At 39.8% G+C, this 10,611-nt stretch overlaps 1 pseudogene; it reads left to right on the top strand.

Annotated features, from left to right (window-relative positions):
* Positions 1-1,821: 1,821 nt before the first annotated feature.
* On the top strand, positions 1,822-6,968 carry LOC148292996 (uncharacterized; annotated as a pseudogene).
* Positions 6,969-10,611: the final 3,643 nt, after the last annotated feature.

Raw genomic sequence — 10,611 nt, forward strand, 5'->3', positions numbered from 1 at the left:
TGAAATGAAAAAAGAAAATAAATAAAACAAGAAAGAATGAAATAACTCAAGCAAATAAGTTCCCAAGTTCAATTAGATTAATGGATTGATTCTAGCTAAAGTATGATTAAGCCATGGTGTTTGGTCATAACCTTGTGTTCCTAATTCCCTAATTTGATCATTTGTTGTCTAACCTAAAACTAAGCATTAGGAACCCATTAAGCATAGAAGAACAATTTAAACAACCAAGCATGTATCTAATCCCTGTTGTCGAATGTCCATACATACTCTTCTTATTCATAGTTCAATTCGAATTAAAGCATGGTGTCTACTCTTAATTCAAACCAAGATAGCTAACATGCAAGCCTAAATGGTGATCAATCATTCAAACTAGTCTATTAACTTATAAGCATAATTTAGTAAAGTAAAGTAAAGTGAAAAGTAAAGTGAAACTAAGAAAAACTTGAAGGAAAATTTAGTAAAAACATTATTGTTACAACAATTGACAACTTGAAAGGAAACTAAGAGAATTTGAGGGAGAGAAGGGAAGGGAGCTCTAGAGAAGTGTTTGAGAGCTCCCCCCCTTGGGGTGTGATTTGAAGCTTGAAGGCTTCTCTATTTATAGGGCTAAGAGGGAGGAACATCATGATGGATTCCCACACCATCCTTCATCTTTTGCTGCTGCACCTCAAGCATCTTCACATGGGTTCAAAGGTGATCAGTTGTGGCTGCCTTTGCTGCCAACCCATTTGGTTGCCTTTTGGTTGCCAACCCATGTGGTTGCCTTTTGGTTGCTGAAAAACGAGTTTTCTGAACCAGTCTTGGTGTAGGAAGGCCAGAGGTTTCAAAACGTATCCAATGGTGCTCAAATTTGGATATGTTATACTAGACACCCATTGGAACAACCTCTATGAAGAAAGTATTCCCATCGGAGCAGTAGAAGTATGCGTTTTGGCCCTTGCAAGTTGGCTGCCGAACAGAGACTGGAATTGACTTCATTTCATCTTTTCTTTCCTTTTTGATTCACATGCATGCCCATGCTTCCTCTTTCAATTAAAACCTGATTTCCAGCTCCAAAGTGATCTGCCAATTCAATTCCCATGTTCAAAGGCTGAAGCAAAATGCCTCTCATCATTCCTCATTCTTCTCTCTCTCCTTTCTCTTTGCTTCCCATGCATGCACATGCTTTCTCTATAATAACTCCAGCATGTACCAACTTGCTCATTCAGAAATTCATAGCTGGAAAGCCTCCCAACTTCACTCATTATGTTGGGTACAAGGTCAGTTGCAGCTGGGGTGAGGCACATGGCTAAAAGGAGGCACATGACTAAATGCTGGTAGCTGCAAATCTTGCTGAGCAAGGTTGGGTGTTGGACGGGCTGCGCACTCCACAAATGTCCAATTGGACTGAAATTTGGATATGTTGTAGTAGACACCCATTGGAACAAGTTTCATGAAGATCTTCACCTCATTCGAGCCCCATAGCATGCTGATCCAAGGCCAAGAAGTTGACCTACGAAATTGGGCTGGAAAGGGGTTGTAGCCAAAATGTGTTTGTCTTTAAGCTCATATTCCTCATATGCCAATCAGCCCTTAACATGCATGGATTGCATCAAATGTTATCTCTTGCTATCTTAACCTACAAAACACACAAACATAGGTAAGTGACTCAAAATAAAGAGAAACTAAGAAAAATCACTAAGTAAAGAAGGCATGCAAGTGTATGAAATTATGGACTTATCAAAACAGAAAATGGATTAAAAGCACAAGTTTAACTCAATAACATAACCAAATCATAAGCTAGAAGGGTACAAAATGATATACAATTATGAACCGATCAAAGATCCAAACAAGCATTTGAAGGAATTCGAAGTGGTATGTTCAAGCATGACACCAATCAACGTGGATAGCAACATTCTAAAGATGAAAGCCTTTCCATTCTCTCTTTTGGAAAAGGCTAAGGATTGGCTCTTTGAGTTAGCACCTGGAACCGTCACTTCTTGGGAAAGCATGAAGAGCGCATTCTTAGAAAAATTCTTCCCAACTTCAAGAGTCATTCTTTTGAGGAAGAGAATTAGTGGAATTCAACAAGGCCCGGGAGAATCCTTCCCAGCATATTATGAGCGTTTCAAGACTTTAGTTGCATCCTGCCCACAACATCAAATGAAGGAAGAGCTTTTAATTCAATATTTCTATGAAGGACTACTTCCACTCGAGAGACAAATGCTTGATGCTTCAGCAGGAGGTGCGTTGGTTGACAAAACAACAGTTGCAGCGAAGATCTTAATCACAAACCGAGCCTTGAATGCACAACAATACGAAGGAGTTGGAGAAAGAGATCATACACGGCCAAGTCAAGTTAATGAGGTAAGTGCTATTTCAGAACTTCAATCTCAAATGGCTAATCTCACTACTCTTATTTCACAGGTTGTTGAAGGATCCAAAGTGCAAGGAAGTAGTACTTGTGGCGTGTGCTCTGTGCAAGGACACCCCTCTGATCAATGCCCTCAATTAATAGAGAATGGGGGATGGGAAAGTGCCAACGCCATTGGGTATCAAGGCCACAATCAGCCAAAGTATGATCCATACTCCAACACTTACAATCCGGGCTGGAGAGATCATCCAAATATGAAGTGGAGGGACCCTCAACAAACTCAACAACAAGGCGGATATAGACAGCCACCTCCAGGACTCTATCAGAGGCCATTCGCACCACCACTCCCACCACAATCTGCCCAACCAAATTCAGGTACGTCTTTGGATAATGATAAAGTTCTTCAAGTACTAACCTCTTTGACTCAGGGTTTGCAAAATCAAGCCAAAGAAATGGGCGAAGTGAAGAAGCAAATTGGGCAAATGGCGGAATTCATGGGACAGTTCAGAGAAGAAGGTAAACTACCTAGTTCAACCATCGTCAACCCAAAGGGAGGTTTTGAAACGGCTAAAGCTGTCACCTTGAGAAGTGGTAAAGAGGTTGGAACCAATCCCAAAACTTCCAAACAAAGCCAAAAAGAGGACGAACAGCTGCTGCCCGAAGGAGACGAGATGAACAAGGCCACGGCAAGGGAAGAGCAACCCTTGTCGCAGCCTTCTAAGGCTCCTACAGCACCCAAATCGGGTAAGGTTGGTTCGAATTCAATTCCTTTTAACCCCATTCCACCAAATGTGCCTTTCCCTCGCAGGTTTATGCAATCTAAGAAGGAAGAGAATGAAAAAGATATCTTAGAGACCTTCAGGAAAGTACAAGTCAATATTCCCCTTCTTGATGCAATAAAGCAAGTTCCAAAGTATGCTAATTTTTGAAGGAGCTTTGTACAACAAGGAGGCGGATCTCGAACAAGGAAGTGGTACAGGTAAGTGAGAATGTTTCTGCAGTTTTGCAACGTAAGCTGCCACCTAAATGCAAAGACCCAGGTAGTTTCACAATCCCTTGTGTTATTGGTAATACCAAGTTTGAAAAGGCCATGTTAGATTTGGGTGCTTCCATTAATGTCATGCCATACTCAATTTATGCATCTATGAACCTAGGAGAGCTTAAAAACGATGGTGTTATAATTCAATTAGCCGATCGTTCTAATGCATATCCGAAAGGAGTCTTGGAAGATGTTTTGGTGCAGGTTAATCATTTGATATTCCCAGCAGATTTCTATGTGCTTGAGATGGAAGATTCGGCCCATTCTACACCATTGCCAATCCTACTTGGAAGACCCTTCATGAAGACAGCTCGCACCAAGATAGATGTGTTCAAGGGGACGTTGACAATGGCATTTGATGGCGACATAATTGATTTCAATATCTCTGAAGCTATAAGGTATCCTATTGATGATCATTCTTGCTTCTCTATTGATGTATTTGAAATTTTGGCGCAGGAATATCATGAGTTCCTAAATAGGGATGCTCTTGAAACAACCATTGCTAAAGGAATTGGACTCAAAACCAACATGGCCGAGCCTAATCATGCAACAATTGGCGAGATGGTGGCTGCCCTTGAGTCATTGCCACAACTTGTTGGTAAGCCAACAATCCCAATTCCAATTTCCTTTTCTACTAACAAGTTGTTACCTTCAGTAATTCATGCACCCACTCTGGAGCTTAAACCATTACCAAATCATTTGAAGTATGTCTTTTTGGGAGATAAAGAGACATTGCCAGTCATAGTCTCTTCATCACTCACGGCAGTAGAGGAGGAGAAACTGGTACGGGTGTTGAAGGAATACAAAGCAGCCATTGGATGGACCTTGGCCGATATCAAGGGGATAAGTCCTACAACATGCATGCATCGCATACTTTTGGAGGATGGGGCCAAACCATCTCGAGAGGCTCAACGCCGACTCAACCCTCCAATGCTGGAAGTTGTGAAGAAGGAGATTATCAAGCTTTATGATTGTGGAGTGATTTACCCAATTTCGGACAGTCGATGGGTTTCACCGGTTCAAGTTGTTCCAAAGAAATCGGGAGTCACTGTGGTGAAGAATGAAGAGAACGAACTTGTGCCTACCCGTATCCAAACAGGTTGGAGAGTTTGCATCGATTATAGGAAGCTCAACGCCACCACAAGGAAGGATCACTTCCCTTTACCGTTCATCGATCAAATGCTTGAAAGGTTAGCTGGTCATTCATTTTATTGCTTTCTTGATGGGTATTCTGGATATAATCAAATTGTCATAGCTCCGGACGATCAAGAGAAGACCACTTTTACTTGTCCATTTGGTACCTTTGCCTATCGTCGAATGCCATTCGGTTTATGTAATGCACCGGCCACGTTTCAAAGATGCATGGTAAGTATCTTTTCAGATTATGTTGAGAAGATTATTGAAGTCTTTATGGACGATTTTAGTGTTTTTGGTGATTCATTTGATGATTGTTTAGCTAATCTCACTTTGATATTGGGACGATGCATTGAAACTAACCTTGTTTTAAATTGGGAAAAATGTCACTTTATGGTAAAACAAGGCATAGTTTTGGGTCATATAATTTCAGAAAAGGGAATTGAAGTTGATAAATCAAAAATAGATCTTGTACGCTACTTACCCTCCCCCACTTCGGTGAGAGAGGTTCGTTCTTTCCTTGGACATGCAGGATTCTATAGACGTTTTATCAAAGATTTCTCAAAGATTGCAACACCCCTGTGTCGACTCCTACAGAAGGATGTGCCATTTGTGTTCAATGATGAATGTGAGAAGGCATTCAATCACCTAAAAAAACTGCTAACTTCAGCCCCCATCATAGTTCCACCAGATTGGAGTCTTCCTTTTGAACTGATGTGCGATGCCTCAGATTATGCAATAGGGGCTGTTTTGGGACAAAGGAAGGACAAGCAGCCGCATGTCATCTACTATGCCTCACGGACCTTGAATGACGCTCAATTGAACTATTCCACCACTGAAAAAGAACTCCTTGCTGTTGTGTTTGCTTTAGATAAGTTTCGCTCTTATTTACTTGGAACTAAAGTCATAATTTATTCTGACCATGCAGCGTTGAAATACTTGCTCATGAAGAAAGAAGCCAAACCAAGGCTTATTCGATGGATGCTCCTTCTCCAAGAGTTCGACGTCGAAATCCGAGACAAGAAAGGAAGTGAGAACGTGGTGGCTGACCACTTAAGCCGTTTGGTGCATGATGAGGAGCCATTACCTATCCCAGAATTATTTCCAGACGAGCAGCTGCTGTCCATTGAGGTAAGTGAGCCATGGTATGCTGATATTGTGAATTATTTAGTGTCTAAACAAGCTCCAAGCACACTAAACAAGCACCAACGTGATAAACTTGCAAAGGATGCACGGTTTTATGTATGGGATGACCCGTACTTGTGGAAATATTGCCCTGATCAGATTCTTCGTAGATGTGTACATGATTCGGAGTTTAATTCAATTTTAACTTTCTGCCACACATATGCATGTGGGGGTCACTTTGGCACTCAAAGGACAGCCCTTAAAGTTCTAGAATGTGAATTTTATTGGCCTACTATATTTAAGGATGCTAGAATTTTTTGCATAACCTGTGATCGTTGTCAAAGAACAGGGAATATAGGTCCAAAAGATCAAATGCCGCAGACCCCAATCCACTTTGTCGAAATCTTTGATGCTTGGGGCATCGATTTCATGGGTCCTTTTCCTTCATCTCATGGTTTCAATTATATTTTACTTGCGGTTGATTATGTATCGAAATGGGTGGAAGCGAAAGCCACCCGTACTAATGATTCCAAAGTGGTTGCAGATTTTGTCAAAACTAACATATTTTCCAGATTTGGAATGCCGAGGGTACTTATCAGTGACGGGGGTTCCCATTTTCGCAATCGAACCATAGAGGCGCTGCTTAAAAAGTATAATGTCACACATAGGGTCTCGACACCCTATCACCCTCAAACAAGTGGGCAAGCCGAGGTGTCTAATCGAGAAATCAAGCAGATTTTGGAGAAGACAGTTGGACCCACTAGGAAAGATTGGAGCTTGCGCTTGAATGATGCATTGTGGGCGTACCGTACAGCCTATAAAACACCAATTGGGATGTCTCCATTTCGGCTCATCTATGGGAAACCGTGCCATCTTCCGGTTGAGTTGGAGCACAAAGCGCATTGGGCAGTCAAAGCATTCAACATGGACATAGATGCAGCTGGTCTTCATAGGAAGCTTCAATTGAATGAGCTTGAAGAGATTCGGAACAAGGCTTATGAGAACGCTCATATCTATAAGGAGAAAACGAAGGCATTCCATGACAAGATGATTCGTAGCAAGACGTTCTCTATAGGGCAGAAAGTTTTACTTTTCAACTCCCGCCTTCGATTGTTTCCAGGTAAGTTGCGTTCTAAATGGATTGGTCCTTTTGTTGTTACTAATGTCTTCCCTTATGGTGCAGTCCAAATTCAAAGTTTAAAGACAGGGCATGAATTCAAAGTCAATGGACACCGTTTGAAGCCTTATTATGAGTGTTTTGAAGAGCATGTTGTGGAGGATGTACCCCTCTGTGCCGTAGGACCTACTGGAGCTTAAAAGGAGGTATCGTCCGGCTGGAAGACGTTAAAGCAAGCACTTCTTGGGAGGCAACCCAGGTGTTCGAATAAAAGGACTTTGGAATATTCGGCTCCTACAACCAGATTTGCTCTCTTTTACCCTTCTCTTTATTGTTTTTACTTTGCCATGATTGTCTTGTTTGCTAGCTATCTTTTATTGCTTTCTTATTTACGTTTATTTTTGAAACATTGAGGACAATGTTTGGTTTAAGTGTGGGGGGGTAAACAAAGTTCTTTTCATGAATTATTTTTGAATCCCTATCACTACTAATGTGGTTATTCACTGTTTTAAAGTGTTTTTGTGTCATTTATAACCAAAAAAAGAGTCGTTTTTGTTGCTTGTTTGTGTCTTAGGGTACCTTCCAACGCAATGATGAGGATTTGGTTTTTAATTGCATGACTGTTATGGAAAGTTGCAAACATGGGTGGAAGTTTGATATGCTCTTTGGTTAATACTTAGTTGTAGTCATCATTTACGAACTCACATGTAAGCACAAAAAGAAAAAATCAGTTTTTGTAACATGCTTGAAGGAAGAAACTCAAACTAATGCTACAACCCTGTGAGACTTGAGCCTAGCCTTTGTTTGGAGAGTTATTAATATGGATATTCTTGTTTTCTAAAGTCGTTGCATGATCTCATTAGTTCTTTGCTTGGTTGCTACTTAGAATGCGTTTTCATCATTTAAGTTCCAAATACTAGAACTCATGCCCGTTTCATTCAAAACGTAAAATGAAGTGCATAACAAATAACAAGATGAAGGTGTGTAGTTACCACCAGAGCCAAAAAGCCTTATCCCTTGCATTTATATTGTAGGTATAACCCCTTTGAGCCTTATTTAGCCTATTTTCCTTGTGAAGCCGGCATTATCCTTACCCAGCCTAGTACAGGAATATCCATACCCTTGTTCTTAAAGAATAGTGAAGCATGACTTGTTGGGAATCCTTTTGTCTACGATTTGCAGAATTGTTCTTTTGAGTTGATGAAAAGAGGAGTTTCTGTGTGGTTTCATCAAAAATAAAATAAAATAAAATAAAGAAGAAAAACAAGATGAAAAGAAGTAAGAATGAGTTCACAACTTTTGGTTGTTGAAGAAGGGTCCAAAAAAAAAAAAAAAAAAAAAAAAAAGTGGATCTGACCCTAAAATTGTACAGATCTTCCCTTTGTGTTTAAAGTTTGATGCTGCAATCAAAAGTGAATTCTAAGTGTGGATTTCATTACTTTGCTTCCTATTTCTTTAAGAACCTTTGTGTACCCTTAACCCTTTTTTGTTAGCCAATACCTTAGCCCCGTTATAACCCTTAGACTTTTATCTTGGTTGTTATGTGTTTCAATATGTGGAGTTTGATTTAATAACTTCAGAAAGTGCCTTCTTTGTTATAATATATGTGAGTGCTAGTCTACATGTTTACATCAATCTTCTCACATATACTTAGTATAGGGAGTGTAGTCAGAAAATCTACGTGAAAATAGAGAGTATATCTGGTGAGGAATTGAGGGAATTCTCTAAGGCATGTTACTACATTAATAAAATAAAAATAATAATAAAAAAAAGTTGTTTTAAATGATCAAATGCGAGCTAGTGAGTGGTTACTGTGATTAAGTACGAGCTCGAGGGTAAGGATGGCTAAAATCTGTGTGAGTAGTGATTTTTAACATGTCATGTTTCATTGGAAATCCCTGAGGCAATTGTTGGAAGGTTTAGGTTTTATTTTGTTTTCTTTGTTTTGCTAGGGACTAGCAAAAGCTAAGTGTGGGGGAATTTGATAGGAGCATATTTATGCGACTTTGCTATCTTATTTCTTTGCATTTACTTAGTTAATTCCCATTTGTTAGAATGATTTAGCTTATTTTCGTACTATTGTAGGTCCAGATGGCAAGATTGGTAAGAAAGGGCATTTTGGGGCATTTTAGAGCAGTTTTGGACTTGGAATGGATAGCATATGCATGGGGCAAGATGGATGGACGTGTTTGAAGTTCAAAGAGGCTAGGAATGTGCTAAAAAGATGGGGAAATTAATTCAAGAATCAGCTTCTTAGAAGAAAGCATTGGGGCCGCACCTTTCTCCTAAAAAGGTGGCGCCTGGGCCCTATCCTTGTTCCAGAAGAAATCTGCCAAACAAACCCTAATTTCTAGGGTTTCTGCTGGGCCCTTTTACCCTAGATCTACCACATATTTAAAGGAGGGGTTGCCGCAGGAAAGAGGAGTTTTTGAGGGGCCGTAGCAAGAGAGGAAAAAAAGAGAAGAACTTGGAGACGCAACCTGCTGCATCCATTGGGGTTTTCAGAGTTCTTCCCTATTTTAGTTAAATGTTTATTCTAGATTGCTTTTCAGTTATTATGAACATGTGTAACTAAATTTCTTCTTAGTTAGGGGTGAATTCGAAGCCATGGACATATGTTTAATATGAATTGATTACTTCCAGTTATGGTTTTATAAAGTATGAATGTGATTTACTTTTCTGTTTTATTGACAACTTATTCTTGTATGCTTATTAAGGATGCATACTTAGTTTGTATGCAGGGATTTGATGCTAGAATATAAGGGTATTTCACCTAATCGTTATGAACTTATATTCACAAGTGGTAAAAGTCACTAGTCATGATTGAGTTAAGTAAGTTCTTGGCAGGAGTATCATGCTTTTCATAGTTACGAATGCTTTGTCAATGCTTATGATTTTCACAGAATTTAATGATCTTTGATACGTATCTTTATCATGCTGTTCATATAGGGAACTTGATGAGAATAATTTGATTGTGTCGCTGAGTCCAATTCAATGAACTTAGGAAAATCTGAGAGTTAATTAGTGCATTCACAATTAATTTGGGGCATTGTCATTCATACTTTATAGAAAGAGTAACTGGAGATCGATTTGTATGCATATGTTCCATGTGTGGAGAAGGATCCTCTAGCTATCCCTTAATCCATACTTCATTCACAACTTAGTTGTTTGCTGCTGTCATTATTACTTTAGTCTAAACCGTCCAAATTTCCCCCAATCATTGTTTTCCTTAACTTAGTTTTCAGTTTAATAAGTTAATTTGTGTTGATTAGCTTCCCTCCTAATCCCCGGAATAGAACGATCCCTACTTACTCGTACTACGATTGCATAATTCATAGGGTTTAATTTGTGTGTTAGTTATTTCTCACGCCAGGAGTCATTTGGTGAGTTTTGAATGAAATCCAATCGCTAGAAGTATGGAATACACCAACCACTCCAACTAGGAACGAACTGCCGTTGAACTCGAATTGTCCAATTTGGAACACCTTTTGATTTCGGATCGAGCCCAAAACTTGGGCAACATCATAATATGGTGGGAGGAGTCATTTGGTTAATCTTGAGTGAAATCCAATCGCTAGAAGTATGGAATACACCAACCACTCCAATTAGGAACGAACTGCCGTTGAACTTGAATTGTCCAATTTGGAACACCTACTGATTTCGGATCGAGCCCAAAACTTGGGCAACATCATAATATGGTGGGAGGAGTCATTTGGTGAATTTTGAGTGAAATCCAACCGCTAGAAGTATAGAATACACCAACCACTCCAATTAGGAACGAACTGCCGTTGAACTTGAATTGTCCAATTTCTCACACCTATTGATTTCGGATCGAGCCCCAAA

The sequence above is a fragment of the Prunus avium genome, chromosome 7, assembly GCF_965620075.1.
Source record: "Prunus avium chromosome 7, drPruAviu1.hap1.1, whole genome shotgun sequence".
Taxonomy (NCBI): Eukaryota; Viridiplantae; Streptophyta; class Magnoliopsida; order Rosales; family Rosaceae; genus Prunus; species Prunus avium.